We start from the raw sequence: 15,697 nt of genomic DNA, 5'->3' as shown, positions 1-15,697 counted from the left end.
TAAAGGTACATTTTTCTTCTTAGATTCTTTTCCCACCCACTTTTTGTTATATCTAAGTGGTATAAAACAACACATCAAAGCATATTTACCCTGGAAATAGGCTCTATCATGAAACTCCAACCAAACTGCATTTTACAAGAAATGGAAATCTTGCTGTTATTGGCAAGTTTCTAAAAGGGGGGGGGCCTCAATTTTTATAAACATGATTTCCCTGTTAGGGCAAATGCTAAAGAGCAAAAAATGGAAAGAGAAAAGGAGATTAATCAAAAATATGCAGGCCAATTTGAAAATTATGTAACTGATGGAAAATACCAAGAAGAGTTTTTTTTTTCCTGTTTTTCCATTTTTTATGTTTAGACCAGGAGCTCTTCAGTTTGGGAGATAATAATCCTCAGTTTAAGAGAGTTAGTGAGTGGTAAATTTGCCTAGGCCTCGATTTTAGGAGGACTTGAAGGAAATGCAGATTGGCAGTAAGTAGGTGGTGATGAAGTGGGCAAGTAGAGGGAAGAACAAATAATTAACTGACTGATTATCCAATCTTGGCAGAAACAGCCACTTAGATAAGAATCTAACCCCTGCTTACACAGCTACAATGCCTCGATGGGAAAGTGGTAGCTAAGGAGCTTACAGGTGACAAAATCAAATTGTATTTTGAGTTTACCAGTCACTGTTCTCCTCCTACCCAATAACATTAAATAGAATTTTTAGTAAATGTCTCCACCTCTTACTGTTCCCTCTTTTTGGCCAAATCCCCAAATGATAACAGGAATTGGCCACATGGGTGAGACATAAGACTTTTTGTCTAATACATTAGTTCTTAGAGTTGTGCAACATAGTGAACTGAGGAAATTTAAAAAATAATAATTTACAAGTCTATGCTCTCTCCTGAAGATTGCAATTTAGTAAATCTAATAGCATCTGGACATGTATATTTAAAACTATTTTTTTGGAAGCCAGGCACAGTGGCAAGTGCTTATAATACAACCTACCTGGAAGGCTGATGTAGGAGAATCACTTGAGCCCAGGCGTTTGTGAGTCCATCCTGGGCAACATAGCAAGACCCTATCTCTTAAGAATAACAAAAACAACATTTCTTTGAGATTCTAATACACCTATGGTTAAGAACCAATGAAAAGTTAAGTATAATATATGAATTCTCATATCTCAAAAATGTAAAAAATTTCTAAAGTGTATTGGATTTTGATAGGTACTAACTACTTCCTTCAATTCTCTCCTTTCCAGTAATACTAGCCTTTTATCTATCTTTCTGTGTCTCTGTGATTGTGAAGTTAAAATGAATACCATCTTTTCTTCTGTTTTTTTATTTTTTATTTATTTATCTTTTTTTACTGTTGGGGATTCATTGAGGGTACAATAAACCAGGTTACACTGATTGCACTTGTTAGGTAAAGTCCCTCTTACAATCCTGTCTCAACCCAATGATGTGGCACACACCAAGACCCCACCCCCTCCCTCCTTCCCTCTCTCTGCTCTTCCTTTCCCCACCCCTCCCTCATTCTTTCCCTCTCTGCTCTCCCCTTCCCCACCCCCACCTTGTCATTAATTATCATTAATTGTCCTCATATCAAAAGTGAGTGCATAGGATTCATGCTTCTCCACTCTTGTGATGCTTTACTAGGAATAATGTGTTCCACTTCCATCTGGGTTAATACAAAGGCTGTAAAATCTCCATTTTTTTAAATAGATGAATAGTATTCTATAGTGTACATATACCACAGCTTGTTAATCCATTCCTAGGTTGGTGGGCATTTAGGCTGTTTCCATATTTTGGCGATTGTAAATTGAGCTGCATAAAACAGTCTCGTGCAAGTGTCCTTATGATAAAAGGATTTTTTTCCTTCTGGGTAGATGCCCAGTAATGGAATTGCAGGATCAAATGGGAGGTCTAGACTGAGTTCTTTGAGGGTTCTCCATACTTCCTTCCAAAAAGGCTGTATTAGTTTTCAGTCCCACCAGCAGTGTAAAACTGTTCCCTTTTCTTCACATCCACGCCAGCATCTGCAGTTTTGAGATTTTGTAATGTCGGCCATTCTCTCTGGAGTTAGATGTTATCTTGGGGTGGTTTTGATTTGCATTTCTCTAATAATTAGGGATGATGAGCATTTTTCACGTGTTTGTTAGCCATTCATCTGTCTTCTTTAGAGAATATCTACTCATGTCTCTTGCCCGTTGATATATGGGATTGTTGGCTTTTTTCATGTGGATTAATTTGAGTTCTCCATAGATCCCAGTTATCAAGCTTTTGTCTGACTCAAAATATGCAAATATCCTTTCCCATTGTGTAGGTTGTCTGTTTGCTTTGGTTGTTGTCTCCTTAGCTATAAAGAAGCTCTTCAGTTTAATTAAGTCCCATTTGTTTATTTTTGTTGTTGTTGCAATTGCCATGGCAGTCTCTTCTCATGAAGTCTTTCCCCAGGCCAATATCTTTCAGTGTTTCTCCTATGCGTTCTTTGAGGATTTTTATTGTTTCATGCCTTAAATTTAATCCTTTATCTATCTTGAATCAATTTTTTGTGAGTGGAAAAAGGTGTGAGTTTAGTTTCAGTCTTTTACATGTTGATATCCAGTTCTCCCAGCACCATTTATTGAATAAGGAGTCTTTTCCCCAAGGTATGTTGTTGTTTGGTTTATCAAAGATTAGGTGGTTGTAAGATATTAGTTTCATTTCCTGGTTTTCTATTGGATTCCAAGTGTCTATGTCTCTATTTTTGTGCCAGTACATTGCTGTCTTGACCACTATGGCTTTGTAGTACAGCCTAAAATCTGGTATGGTGATGCCCCCAGCTTTGTTTTTATTACTAAGAATTGCCTTAGCTTTACGGGGTTTTTTCTGCTCCATGCAAAACACAAAATCATTTTTTTCTGGCACCTGTAGCTCAAGGAGTAGGGTGCCGGTCCCATATGCCGGAGGTGCCGGGTTCAAACCCCGCCCCGGCCAAAAACCACAAAAAAAAAAAAATGTTTTTTCCAAATCTTGAAAGTACAATGTTGCTATCTTAATAGGGAGGGCATTGAATAGGTAGATTGCTTTGAGAAGTACATAACAATGTTGATTCTTCCCATCCATGAGCATGGTATGTTCTTCCATTTGTTAATGTCCTCTGCTATTTCCTTTCTGAGGATTTCATAATTTTCTTTATAGAAGTCCTTCACCTCCTTTGTTAGGTATATTCCTAGGTGTTTCATTTTCTTTGAAGCTATGGTGAAGGGAGTTGTGTCCTCTCATCTTGACTGTTATTGGTGTATACAAAGGCTACTGACTTGCGGACATTGATTTTATATCCTGAGACATTACTGTATTTTTTGATGACTTCCAGGAGTCTTGTGGTTGAGTCTTTGGTGTTCTCTAAGTATAAGACCATATCGTCAGCAAAGAGGGAGAGTTTGACCTCCTCTGCTCCCATTTGGATTCCCTTTATTTCCTTGTCTTGCTAGAACTTCCAGCACTATGTTGAATAGTAATGGTGACAGAGGACAACCTTGTCTGGTTCCAGTTCTAAGAGGAAAAGCTTTCAGTTTTACTCCATTCAGTAAAATATTAGCTGTGGATTTGTCATAGATAGCTTTGATCAGTTGAGAAATATGCCACCTATGCCTATACTCTTCAGTGTTCTAATTAGAAAAGGATGCTGGATTTTATCGAATGCTTTTTCTGCATCTATTGAGAGGATCATCTGATCTTTGTTTTTGCTTCTGTTAATCCAGTGGATAATGTTTATGGACTTGCATATGTTAAACTACCCTTGCATCCTGGGATGAAACCTACTTGATTGTGATGTATGACTTTTTTTATGATAAACTGTAATCTATTGGCTAGGATTTTGTTGAAAATTTTTGCATCTATATTCATGAGTGAAATTGGTCTGAAATTCTCCTTTTTGGGTGGGTCTTTTCCTGGTTTTGGTATCAGGGTGATGTTTGCTTCATAGAATGTGTTGAGGAAGATTCCTTCCTCCTCAATTTTTTGGAATAATATCTGCAGTAGGGGAATAAGGTCTTCCTTGAAGATTTGATAGAATTCTGGAGTGAAGCCATCCGGCATTTTTTTGTTGGAACATTTTTTTTATTGTTTCTTTAATCTCAGTGCTTGAAATTGGTCTGTTCAGGAGCTCTATTTCTTCCTGGCTAAGTCTAGGGAGAGGTGTGATTCCAAATATTGATCTATTTCCTTCACATTGTCAGATTTCTGGGCATAGAGTTTCTGTTAGTATTCAAAGATGATCTCTTGTATCTCTATGGCATCAGTTGTAATTTCTCCTTTATCATTTCTTATTGAGGTTACTAGAGATTTTACTTTTCTATTTCTAGTTAGTCTGGCCAAAGGTTTATCTATTTTATTTGTTCTTTCAAAAAACCAACTCCTTGTTTCATTAATTTTCTGAATGATTCTTTTGTTTTCAATTTCATTGATCTCGGATATAATTTTGAATATTTCTTTTCTTCTGCTGGGTTAGGCTTAGATTGTTCTTCTTTTTCCAATTCCATAAGATGGCTTGTGAGTTTGTTGATATGCTCTCTTCTGGTTTTTCGAATGTAGGCATCTAAAGCAATAAATTTTCCTCTCAAAACTGCTTTTGCAGTATCCCACAGGTTTTGGTAGCTTCCTGTTTTATTTCTTCCTGCACCCATTGGTCATTCAACAGAAGGTTGTTTAATTTCCATGCCTTTGTGTGGGGTTGAACGTTTTTATTGGAGTTGAATTCCACCTTTAGTGTCTTGTGGTCTGAGAAAATACAAGGTAAAATTTCAATTCTTTTGATTCTGTTGAGGTTTGTTTTGTGTACTAGGATATGATCAATTTTGGAAAATGTTCTTTGGGATGGAGTGTTCTATATGCGTCAATCAAGCACAGTTGTTCTAGGGTCTCATTTAAGTCCCTTATATCTTTGTTTAATTTCTGTTTAGAGGATCTGTCCAGCTCTGTAAGAGGAGTGTTAAAGTCCCCTGTTATTATGATATTATAGGATATCATATTGCTCAGACTGAGTAAGGTCTGTTTCAAGAATCTGGGAGCATTTAAATTGGGTACATAAATATTTAGAATTGAAACATCTTCTTGTTGTATTTTTCCCTTGACCAATATAAAGTGACCATCTTTGCCTTTTTTTACTTTAGTTGCCTTAATCCACATGTATCTAAAAATAAGAATGCACCTCCTCTTTTCTTCTGAATTCTGTTTGCTTGAAATTTTGACTTCCAACCTTTAACTCTGAGTTTTAATTTGTCTTTTGAAGCTAGGTCTGTTTCTTACAGACAGCAAATGGATGGCTCATGTTTTTTAATCCAGTCAGCCTATCTATGCCTCTTCAGCGGGGAATTCAAGGCATTAACATTTATTGAGATATTTGATAAGTGTGGTAGTGTGCTATTCATCTTATTTTGTGAGAGTCCATTGCTTAGTTTTATGTTTCGCATCAGTATGGAAGTTAGGTTCTGTCCTTTAATTTCTGAGATGTTAAAATTGCTGTTGATCCATTGTGATGGTCAATGTGTAGAACAGGCTGAAGTAATTCCTATAGAGCTGGTCTTGTGGCGAATTTCCTTAATGTTTGTGTATGAGTAAATTATTTGATTTCTCCATCAATTTTAAAGCTTTAGATTAGCAGGATGTAGAATTCTGGGCTGGAAATTGTTCTGTTTAAGTAGATTAAAGGTGGGTGACCATTGTCTTCTTGCTTGGAAAGTTTCATTAGAGAAGTCTGCAGTCACTCTGATGGATTTTCCCCTGTGGGTCAACTGGTGCTTACTCCTGGCAGCTTACAGAATCTTTTCTTTTGTCTTGACTTTGGACAGGTTCATCACAATGTGTCTTGGAGAAGCTCGGTTAGAGTTGAGGTGACCTGGGGTCCAATATCCCTCTGAAAGGAGTGTGTCAGAATCTTTGGTGATATTTGGGAAATTTTCATTTATAATATTCTCTAGTGTGGCTTCCATTCTTCTGGGGCATTCTTCTTCCCCTTCTGGGATACCTATAACTTGTATGTTTGAATGCTTCATAAAGTCCCATAATTCTGTCAGTGAATGTTCCTCTTTCTCTCTCTTCTGCCTCTTTAACTATCTGAGTTATCTCAAGAGCTCTGTCCTCTACCTCTGAAATTCTTTCTTCTACATGGTCTAATCTGTTGTTTATACTTTCTATTGCATCTTTAAGTTCCCTAATTGACTGCTTCAGTTCCTTCAGCTCTACTATATCCTTTTTATATTCTTCATATCTTTCATTTCTTATTTGATTCTGTTTTTGAATTTCCTTTTGGTTATTTTCCACTTTATTAGCAGTTTCCTTCATTTTTTCCATCATTTCCTTCATTGTTTTCATCATCTGTATTCTAAATTCCCTTTCTGTCATTTCTAACCTTTCTTTATAGGTGAAATCCTCTTCAGTAACTACCTCACAGTCCCTTGTGGGGGTTGCTCTGGACTGGTTTTTAATGTTGCCAGGAGTTTTCTGCTGATTCTTCCTCATGAGTGATTTCTTTTATCTGTTTCCTTGCCCTAATTTTCCTTTCACTTCCTTTTGCTCTTTAAGTTGCTGTGCTGCTGGACTAGGGTTTCAATTGGTCCTTTTGGTACAGAACCAGAAGGATGAGAAGATTGAAGAGCAAGAAGGAAAAAAAGAAAGAAAGAAAAAGAAAAAAGAGAAAGGGGAGGGAGGGGTAAAAGGGAATATTGACAAGAAGAGAGGCACAGAAAGAAGGAGGCAGGAGCAATATAGGTGTACAGTAGGGTACTTTGAGCCAACCTTAAAAACCCCCAACCTCTGGGGGTGCTGGGTTAGGTGGTCCCCTTGAGGTCAGCAGCTCTTTGCTAGCCTGTTTGGACACAGAACCCCACCTCCGCCAAGTATAGAGGAAAGACAAAAATGCTATAAATCAAACCAAAACAAGCAAACAGAAAATTTTATGGGTTAAAATTGGGGGGGAAACCAAGTAATAGGGGTAGAAACACTAGCAAAAATGAAGTTCTAATTATTGAAAAAGGCAACAATGGGAAATTATATTTAAACTAGAAAAATGAAAAAAGAAAGAAAGAAAAAGAAAAGTCTATAGGGAAAATGTTGAAATTTAAAAAAAAACATATATATGTGTGTGTGTATATATATATATATCTTGCTGGATATTGTCTGGGCAACAGGTGATCTTCTGGGGTGTGAGATGTTAATCACAATGCTGATACGGCTGTACAAGATGGAGACTGGAGGCCTCTGCTGATTTCTCAAACCTTACAGGATGAAGAACCTAAATCTCTCCTTAGCCTGTTTAAAAAGCACTTTAAACTGCTAACCTTGGCTAAGCAGAAGCTTTCTCAGGAAAGCACTTGTCACTGGGATCAATCCTATAGTGGCTATCCACTTACCCCATGTGCCAAAACTGGTCTCACTCGATGCCCCTTTGGGCCAGGGATATAAGGCATCTCAGTCCCTGCCTTTAGGCTGCTAGTCACTAGATTACTTGCTCCTGCCCAATATTTGCTCTGTACCCTGAGGGTGGAGCTTGCTGGGGCAGTTCTCTCACAATGGCTCCATGCGGCCCAAACACTGTTAGTTCCATCAGGCTCAGCGGCTCAGTCTGGGGCCCTAGACAATGTTTATAGTCCTCTGCACTCCTGCCCAAGTTCTCCCAAGGTAATTCAACTGAGTACCAAGTGCAAAAAAAACCAAAACAGCTCACAGATAAGGCCTTCCCAGTTCGCAATCTCACTTCTGCTGTACTTACAGCTGCCAGCAGGATTAGACCAAATAAACACACACAAACATTTGCCAGTTCTCCACTGCTTTTGTCCTCCTCGTGGGGTCCAGAAGTCTCATGCTGACTCCCTGTGTCCCCAAAGGGATGTTTCTTGGCAAATCCCACCATTCAGAGATGCCTAGAGTCTTCTCTCTCCAGACTCACTGTGCCCAGTTGCAAGGAAGCTGTTACTTGGCTGCCATCTTGATCTTCCCCCGAATACCATCTTTTCTTTGTCAACCATCAGTCATTCACTGCCACTGAGAGGGTCTATAGATATTTACTTAATGGTAGTCTTTCAATAAGTAGAGGCTGCCCTTTTAGGATTCCCTATCTCTTTGTTATCATTCAAGTGATCAGGTCAACAAATGTTTATTACAAGCAGGCTTTCTCAATTAGAATAGTAGAAAATCCTGAAACTTTTTTTTTTTTTAGTTGAAGGTGTATTATGAACTATCTCAGTATGTCTGTTAAGTTCACAGAGTTTTGTCATAATCGAGGTAGCAGTTCAAACACTGAAAACCGTAAAGTTAGTAAGAATACAAATAATTATTTTAATAACTCAATTTCAGCAGTCTTATGAAGTAGTTATCCAATGGTTAACAAACTGGGAAAATTAAATACAAGTAGCTTATAACTGAATGAATCTTAGAAAAACTTTTGAAGTTAGTATTGTAAGTCTTAGTAGCAATATTTATTTCATGTTGGGGGCTAATTTCTTTTTATAAAGCCTGTGATACTAAAAAAAGGAAAGATATTACATAAATATTTGCTGTATTCAGAATATTTGGAAACATGGATAGCTAAAGGTTTAGTATATGTCCATAAATTAAGTCAACATGTAAAATTTAGGAGACATGCCAAAATCTGGATTTCAGACTTCTCTGAAAGAATCAAATCTGGAGTCAGTCTTCTTTTCAGAAATGTCTAGATGTCCCTTGAGTCTATTTTTACTGTTCATTATGCTGTGCAGTGTTGCCCCTTTATATGACGCATAGATTGCCCAGTTTACAAGGTGTCCACCTAGGTCCTTTACTTACTCAGGTAACCTACCTTGCCTCCATAATTATTTGTTTATAACTCCCATTTTATATAGAGTTGATAAAGTTTTCAAGGTTTTCCAGACAGTTTGTATTTACAAGATATAGCCTATATTTTATATTAATCCCTTAGTAATGGGGTTGAATCTTAGATTAGAAGGTGGCTTTTTAAAAATTATTTTTCTTTATATGTATATAATCACCTTCCTATTAGAATGTTTATAAACCTTTTTAGGTTAATAAGGCTTATGATTAGATAAATTATGCATCATTGCAGATGACATCTGCTGTTTCTCCTCAGCATTATCCCTTAAAAAATGCAAGTGATTTAGTTTCTTTTCTTACGCTAGAAATAATTCATATAGGTCAGTATTAGAACTTTTATTGAGAACCCATAATATTTCTATTTCAGATTTATATTTTGTCAAAAGTAAGAATGTTTTTAAATATCAATTTAAAGGGAAACTAGAATAAAAGTGGCTTAAAGAGGGAAACAGGTAATGAACGGGATTACCATTATCATTGAGAAAAAATTTAATACTGAGCTTTCTAACAGCCAAGATGAAAATCTATGATCTTGTAACAGGGGAAATCCCTTGGATCATTTACTAACAAAAAATCAAATTTAATTTGAAACCTATGTCTTTTAATTCTGAGTCATTTCTTTAATGACTGCTTTGAAGCAGGAGTGGCAAACATTAATATCTGAGATCTTATCACCATTGATAGAAGAGAATCAAGTGAATTAGAATTACCTGGAGGAATCCTCCACCTTTGATGGAAAGCTGTATCTCTGAAATTAATTTCTCAAATGTTGATGGTTGCCACAAAAATCTTTTGTCAAAGAGGAATTAGACAAATTCAAGAGATTACTTTAATACAAGGTATATAATGCTCAGTAGTATAATATTTCTCACACATGATGATCATGGAAACTGTGTTGGGATACAGTCCTTCTTGTAAGGTAACTATTCTTTGGAATATAGATTAAAAAACACTGCCACAGTGTTAATGATCTAAGTGATTGATCATTAACTCAATAAAAACACTTCAAATGTTTAGTACTGTATCTTAGGATTTGGGAATATTGAGATAAAAGATACTGCCCACAAGAAGCTCTTGCTTTAGATGAGAAACAGTAAATTGTTGCAATATACCATTATAAATGCTATGATAGAAGCAATGGTTCTTAGAAGCAATAAATATTTAAAGTGAGTTCTGGACGTGACCAGAGTAATGTGGTGAGGAAAAAGAGGGGTATTTCCAAAGGAGGAGCAGCACATGGGAAAGCACAGAGGGATAAAAAGGAAGGGGCTACTTTTTACTTACTTTCTATATGTTATGTGCACATTTTTAGGAACAGATATGATATTTTCACTTCAGTTGAGAAATACGTAATTTCATCAATTATTAACTGGTTTTTGTTGTTTTACAGGATAACAACACACCACTTTTATTAGCTCTAAGAAGAAAACAACTGCAAATGGCTGAATTTTTAGTCATGGCAGATGCAGACATACGCATAGTTGATAGATGGAAAAGGTACAGCGATTCATTTTTTTTCTTAAAGTGAGTGTTCTAGAGTGGCAATAGCCATACAAGTCAGAAATATTAAGTGAATGAGAAGATAATCTTATAATGATTGGAGCATAGTAAAAAAAATATTAATAAAAACCTTCAGCAAGATAGAAAAGCAGTTATTTGGACTAAGCAACGCAAAGACAGTGCAGAGAGGATTCATCTTCTCTTCTCTTATGATATTAACTAATGTTTGTTGTTTATAATCTTATGTTTTGGTCATATGATCTTATGTTAAGCTTAAAAGGTTTAATATTAGTATTATAAGTTTTATAAAGTGTAGACTTTGACTTTGACTTTATGATACCATGAACTTTCTTACCGTTTCATAGTAATTGTGTGACCTTTATTTCTCATAACGTAGCGGTCAACTTAGTTTATTTGGTACCTCAGTGAAGGCGGGCTGAGACTCAATAAGCATCAGCTCAAAAGAGAAAAACTGCTTATCTTTTAAAGGTTTGGTAGGATAGGAGGGGGAGAGTGTTATTTTGCTATGCCTGTGACTGTTGCCAGGTATGGTTCCAGCTGGCTTCCTGCTGAGACGGTTCTGTTCATTTACAATTTAACCCCCCTGGAGCTACTGTGTTCACTATTTCCTCCTTTGTTTTTTTTGTTTTGTTTTGGGTTTTGTTTTTTTCTGACTGGGTCCCAGAAGGGGGTGGTTTCAGCAGAGGTCACTGAATAGCTAAAATGGAGTGCTTTATGCTCAAAATGGAGTGGCCTGTGCTTGCTCTGTTTTTGGAGTTCCTCTGACCAACCTATCAGTTCTTATATAGTTTCCATTTAAAAATATTGTATTTCCCATAAATAAGAGCTGAAATTCATTCTGTCCTTTAGATGACTCATTGAGTCTTTGCTTTAAGTTACCTCTTTGAAGAATGAATATTGATGTTAGGTTATCCTCAACCAAACTATGAGTTGCTATTATCAAGTTCTGTGTATTCATCTGATTTTTCCATTTTTATTTGTAGTGTACTTTGATGTTTTTATTTTTACTTGGTCTAGGCAGAGGGAAGAAAGACAACTTAATTGGATAAACTTTTCCTTTAATGAACACAAGCCATAAGTGGGTGATAAAGAGAAATGAAATAGGCTTGAGTGGCGCCTGTGGCTCAAAGGAGTAGGGCCCTGGCCCCATATACCAGAGGTGGTGGGTTCAAACCCAGCCCTGGCCAAAAACTGCAAAAAAAAAAGATAATAAAAGTCAGAAATAAAGAAATTAAATAACCTTTAGATTTCACAAGTCTGGGTTGAATTCCTGGCTTTACCAGTTGGTATATGACCTTGGGAACATTGCTTATCACCAAATATGTTTTCTGAAATGACAAGGAGGATAACAACCCTACCAAGGGTTGTTGTGAGGTTATATATGTTGGTGTGTGTGTTATGTATATATAACACATAGATGTTTATGTACTATTATATTTAACAATATATCTATAATATAAATTTATTAATTGCATACCCATATGTTTATCAGCATCAATAACTGAAATTAGTCTGAATACAGTTAATACAATTATTACTAATTGTAGCAGCCCATATAGCCTATGCCTAGGAGGAGTGAGAGTTATAAGAAACACTTGTATAGCTGGATTATAGACATCTTGGTGAAAAGGGCATGGGGAGGGATTTAGCTCTCTTAACAAGCATGAGCACTCACGAGATGAGAGCATTAGTGAATTCGCAGTCCCTGTACCTGTGGTGTTAAGAGTCACAAGATCAGCTCCATATTAGGTAACAGGAGAAAGCAGTCGGGAGTGGACATTCTATTACAGCCCACTCATTCTGACTGTGTTGTCTCTCTGCTAAAGATTGCTAAGCTCTATTCTTCTAAGACTGCTTTACTCCCTCAAAGACTATCTATCTGTATCTCTCTTTTACTCCCTCAAAGACTCTCTCTCTATCTATCTATCTATCTATCTATCTATCTATCTACTTTCTCTTTTCTGCTAAAGTAGATAGCCCTCAGGCACCTAAGAGCAATTGTTCCTCAGCAATTGTTCCTCAGTAGCATAGCAGTCCCCAGAACCTAGATAAGCAGGGGGCCAGAGACTGGCCAGTCCTGGACCCCGATAAGTGGCGACCACAAAGGGAACCCAACAACTAATATTGTAGCATAAACCTTCAGGTAGCTTTTACTTACCTGACCTCTATCTGACTTTGAATTAAAATATATTCAATTTAGACTAGGGAAGAAATGGAAAATTTGTCGTATAAATTTTGATCTATTTTAGAAAAGTGGTCTCAGCATAGTTTCTTTACATCAAAGGACTACAAATTAGCAAACTATACTGTATCAGCTCACAGTGGGGCAGGAGACTTTCTTTTTTTCTTTCCTTTGAGTCTCAGTGGCAATTTATAGAAATGAACACTCAAGTACTCAAGATGTTTATGTTCATTAATACATGTAAATAGTTAATATGCACAGATAGGTAAGACATTTAATTGATAATGTATACCAAATTAATTGCTTAAGTACCTTTATTAACGTTCCTAAGGGCGAAGTTATCTCTCTGTCATTTTAGAACAACCCTCATGCTTGCTATATATTGTAAATCATCAAGTATAGTCAGCGTTCTTATCCAACAAGGTATTGATGTCTTTGCTCAAGATATATTTGGATGGACTGCGGAAGATTATGCTGTGACTAGTGGTTCCGATATGTAAGTGTATACATTAAAAGGCTAGTTTATACTAAATTGTGATTTTAAATAATTGTAGCTATTGTGTGTTGGGCATAACACAAGATTTCATAGTTTGGTTCAGGTAGATTTGAAATGGCAATAAGTTAGTCCACTTCATCAGCCAGAAGTCAAGCAAAAAGCTAGGCTAGTTAGAAGTAGCAATGGGTACAGGATTCTTCATGTCAGAACTACTTTAAGACCTTTATCCTTAGGGATCTCAATGGTGTCAATTTTATTCCAAGTATAAACCTCTATTTTTATGCATGGGATAAAAATAGTGTCACATCTTTGATTTTTGTAATTAGTTATCTGGGTCTTGAAATGTCCAGTTTATCAGAAAATCTTCCACCATCCCCTGGGGGCTATTTCCTAGACCCTCCTCCTTGAATATTTCAAGAACTTATGTGATTCTGAAGTGAAAGACAGTCCTTCTTTATAAGTCAGAAGGGAAAAAAGGGGGGCATTCTAATCTCTCAGTTTCCCTTGATTCTGTTGCTGCATTGTTGCTATGGAAACTACTTCTGCAGTCTAGTAATGATTGAGTTTTGATTCTAGGATGCTCTTGCTGATTCAGATTCATACTTAGACTTCAAAGTAATACTGTTTTTAGTTCACATACATATGCTTACATGCTCATTGTTCCCAAAGCACTGACACTCTGTTCTGGCAAGTGGGCCTGCTAGCATTAGCCACACACTTAGTAAGCAAAGTGACCCTTCCCTCCGCACTTAAAACCTAATGTAGAGCCCACATTTTAACTTAAAAGCAGCTTAAACCTTCATGGTAAGTTTGTCCTTTGAAGCCCTTTTCTCTACCAATTATTAGTTGAGATGGCTCTAAACTGTGCGAGAAGTTCCACTAATGTTATAGGAAAAAAAATCAGAGTTCACTTTCTTCTTCATTACCAGATCTGTAACCTGAGGCCTATTTCCATTCTGTGTAGTACTTTCTTTTTAGGTAGTGAAAGATCCCAAGTTATCCTTCCTGACTAGTGGGCACCATCTCACCCTTGGCCTCAAGTCATTTGTTCTCCACAATAACGAAAATCTCCCAAGCTGCTTGCTTCTCTTCCTCAAGTTTTAAAAACATTTTTAAACTCTACAAAGAAGCCATTCAACAGAAACCTCTGAATCTAACTAGGTTAGCTGTTTCAACAGAGCTAACATTCATCTGTGACTAGTCAATATCCACATAAAAAAGTAGGGTTTTGTGCTTGCTTCTGCAGCACAGATACTAAACCTAAAACAGTACACAGAAGATTAGCATGGCCCATGAGCAAAGATAATGCACACTTTTTTTTTTTTTTGAGGCAGAGTCTCACTTCATCACCCTCAGTCACAGCAACATCAAACTCTTGGGCTCAAGCAATTCTTTTTTTTTTTTTTTCTCAAGTTTGTAGTACTTTATTACAGCAACTCTAGGAAACTAATACATCAATATAGAAACACATGTACATGCAATGTATTTTCTGATAAGAACCCTCTTTAGCTTTCTTTACTAAATTAATATTTTATCCCAATGTTTGCAGTTATGTTTCTGTAGTTATTATAGTTGGATAGCTTTTCATAAGAGTTGGAGAATCATTACTATTGCTTTTAATAACAATTTGAGGATTCTATCAGTTTCCCTTATCTCTACAGGTCTCTTTATTATTAATCCTTTATCAGTTATATATGTGGGCTATTTTTTCTTCCCAGATTTTTATGTGTTCTTTATTACTGTTTTTTCCCAAAAATAGGTTGTTAGTAAATTTTAATAGATTTGTATGACTAAGAATGTAATGTTTTCTGCATAAAAACACTTGACTAATGGACTAGGGACATAACATATCAATCCCCAGTCTTACCAGGGTTGGAGAGCACTTTCCCCTTTGGAAGTTATGGTGCCCTCTGCAGGACAGCTATCGCCTAAGTGTGGGTCCAGGTTTTGAGTCTCCATGGTTTCCCGGGAGTTGTAACTTCTTCTATCCCTTTCTTTTTCTGTAGAACAGAGATAGTAATGCTTCACTCAGAAGAACATTGCAGGGATTTTATGTAACAGGCAGCAAATACTGTTATGAAAATAAACAGGGATTCTGGGGTCAGAAGACAAATACACAGAACAACTGGCCCTTTGGGTGCATGAAAATCAGCCCTATGAGGCAGACTTTCACTTTACAGCCCCAACCAGACCTCCTGATTTAGTCACAAGACTGAACGAAATATAGCAAATATAGAACAAAAATATAGCGAAAATGAAGAGAATGCAGATAATGACCCCTGAGGGTTTCTTCTCAGGCCTTTGTTCTCAGGATCTTGAGTCAGTCTGTACTGGCTCCAGACTGGGACTCCTCTGGAATCTTGCCCTTGGCTTGGCCTGAATTCCAAGATATCACGTTGGGCAGTGCAAGGACTTGAGTGGCTCTGGTGGAGTCCCACTTGCTGTCATGGAGGTACTTCTGAGACCACTTGAGATTCATCCCCATCTGGGCAGAGAAAGCCTCAGCCATGTTCTGCTGCTCCTGGGAGAGGCCATGCACATAACTGGAGTAGGGTGTGGTCACTGGGATGGAGAAGGCACCCTGGGTCTCTTGGAAACTGATGTCTCGCACAAACAGCTCATCATTTATGATGCATAGAGTGGAATTGCTAGTAGGGACAGTGATGAA

At 37.0% G+C, this 15,697-nt stretch overlaps 1 pseudogene; it reads left to right on the top strand.

The window, feature by feature from the left end:
- Window positions 1–14,259: 14,259 nt before the first annotated feature.
- LOC128573202 (uncharacterized) lies at window positions 14,260–14,356 on the top strand (annotated as a pseudogene).
- Window positions 14,357–15,697: the final 1,341 nt, after the last annotated feature.

This window comes from Nycticebus coucang, chromosome 20, assembly GCF_027406575.1.
Source record: "Nycticebus coucang isolate mNycCou1 chromosome 20, mNycCou1.pri, whole genome shotgun sequence".
In the NCBI taxonomy this organism is placed as follows: Eukaryota; Metazoa; Chordata; class Mammalia; order Primates; family Lorisidae; genus Nycticebus; species Nycticebus coucang.
The sequence above is the reverse complement of the archived record's forward strand: the minus strand, read 5'-3'. Positions and strand labels throughout refer to the sequence as shown.